The following is a 2351-nucleotide window of genomic DNA, read 5'->3' on the forward strand; positions in this document are numbered from 1 at the left end:
GACCTGACCGAATTCTTCAAAGAAGAAGAACCCATGGTAGCCGAAAACAACAACAATGCCAACAATGCAAGGAAGGTGCTGGGTGATTTTACTGCACCTACTCCCGACTTCTATGGGAGAAGCATCTCTATCCCTGCCATTGGAGCAAACAACTTTGAGCTTAAGCCTCAATTAGTTTCTCTAATGCAACAGAATTGCAAGTTCCATGGACTTCCACTGGAAGATCCTCATCAGTTTTTAGCTGAGTTCTTGCAAATCTGTGACACAGTCAAGACTAATGGGGTTGACCCTGAGGTCTACAGACTGATGCTATTCCCTTTTGCTGTAAGAGACAGAGCTAGGACATGGTTGGACTCTCAACCTAAAGAAAGCCTGGACTCTTGGGAAAAGCTAGTCAATGCCTTCTTGGCAAAGTTCTTTCCACCTCAAAAATTGAGTAAGCTTAGAGTGGAAGTCCAAACCTTCAGATAGAAGGATGGTGAATCCCTCTATGAAGCTTGGGAAAGATACAAACAATTAATCAGAAAATGTCCTTCTGACATGCTTTCTGAATGGAGCATCATAGGTATTTTCTATGATGGTCTTTCTGAACTATCCAAGATGTCTTTGGATAGCTCTGCTGGAGGATCTCTTCATCTGAAGAAGACGCCTGCAGAGGCTCAAGAGCTCATTAAAATGGTTGCAAATAACCAATTCATGTACACTTCTGAAAGAAATCCTGTGAACAATGGGACAAGTCAGAAGAAAGGAGTTCTTGAGATTGATACTCTGAATGCCATTTTGGCTCAGAACAAGATATTGACTCAACAAGTCAATTTGATTTCTCAAAGTCTGTCGGGAATGCAAAATGCACCAAGCAGTACTAAGGATGCTTCCTCTGAAGAAGAAGCTTATGATCCTGAGAACCCTTCAATGGAAGAGGTGAATTACCTAGGAGAACCCTATGGAAACACCTATAATTCTTCATGGAGAAATCACCCAAATTTCTCATGGAAGAATCAAGAGAGACCTCAACAAGGTTTCAACAATAATGGTGGAAGAAACAGGTTTAGCAATAGCAAGCCTTTTCCATCATCTTCTCAGCAACAGACAGAGAATTCTAAGCAGAACCCCTCTGACTTAGCAACCATGGTCTCTGATCTAATCAAAACCACTCAAAGTTTCATGACTGAAACAAGGTCCTCCATTAGAAATTTGGAGGCACAAGTGGGACAGCTGAGCAAGAAAATTACTGAACTCCCTCCAAGTACTCTTCCAAGCAATACAGAAGAAAATCCAAAAGGAGAGTGCAAGGCCATAAACATGGCCGAATCTGGAGAGGAAAGAGAGGAAGTGGACGCCACTGAGGAAGGCCTCAATGGGCGTGCATTAGCCTCCACAATGTTCCCCAATGAGGAACCATGGGAATCTGAGGCTCAAAATGAGACCATAGAGATTCCAGTGGACTTACTCCTGCCTTTCATGAGCTCTGATGAGTATTCTTCCTCTGAAGAGGATGAGTATGTCACTGAAGAGCAAGTTGCTAAATACCTTGGAGCAATCATGAAGCTAAATGACAAGTTATTTGGAAATGAGACTTGGGAAAATGAACCTCCTCTGCTCACCAAAGAACTGGATGACTTGTCTAGGCAGAAATTACCTCAAAAGAGACAAGATCCTGGGAAGTTTTTAGTACCTTGTACCATAGGCACCATGACCTTCAAGAAGGCTCTGTGTGACTTAGGGTCAAGTATAAACCTCATGCCTCTCTCTGTAATGGAGAAGCTAGGGATCTTTGAGGTACAAGCTGCAAGAATCTCACTAGAGATGGCAGACAACTCAAGAAAACAAGCTCATGGACTTGTAGAGGATGTATTGGTGAAGATTGAGGACCATTACATCCCTACTGATTTCATAGTCCTAGAGACTGGGAAGTGCATGGATGAATCCATCATCCTTGGCAGACCCTTCCTAGCCACAGCAAAGGCTGTGATTGATGTTGATGGAGGTGAACTGATCATTCAAGTGAATGAAAAATCCTTTGTGTATAAGGCTCAAGGATATCCCTCTGTCACCATGGAGAAGAAGCATAAAGAGCTTCTCTCAAATCAGAGTCAAACAGAGCCCCCACAGTTAAACTCTAAGTTTGGTGTTGGGAGGCCACAACCAAACTATAAGTTTGGTGTTGAACCCCCACATTCAAACTCTAAGTTTGGTGTTGGGAGGTTCTAACATTGCTCTGAGTATCTGTGAGGCTCCATGAGAGCCCTCTGTCAAGCTACTGACATTAAAGAAGCGCTTGTTGGGAGGCAACCCAATGTTATGTTTTATCTATTTTCTTTTGTTATTTTTTGTTATTTTGTAGGTTGATG

The 2351-nt window shown here is 42.6% G+C and overlaps 1 non-coding gene across 1 annotated transcript; it reads right to left on the reverse strand.

Moving 5' to 3' along the window:
- Nucleotides 1-438: 438 nt before the first annotated feature.
- On the reverse strand, nucleotides 439-546 carry LOC130959753 (small nucleolar RNA R71). The gene has a single exon (XR_009078820.1). It is a non-coding gene; the product is annotated as a small nucleolar RNA R71 (small nucleolar RNA).
- Between the last annotated feature and the right edge of the window lie 1805 nt (nucleotides 547-2351).

This window comes from Arachis stenosperma, chromosome 10 (genome assembly GCF_014773155.1).
Source record: "Arachis stenosperma cultivar V10309 chromosome 10, arast.V10309.gnm1.PFL2, whole genome shotgun sequence".
Taxonomy (NCBI): Eukaryota; Viridiplantae; Streptophyta; class Magnoliopsida; order Fabales; family Fabaceae; genus Arachis; species Arachis stenosperma.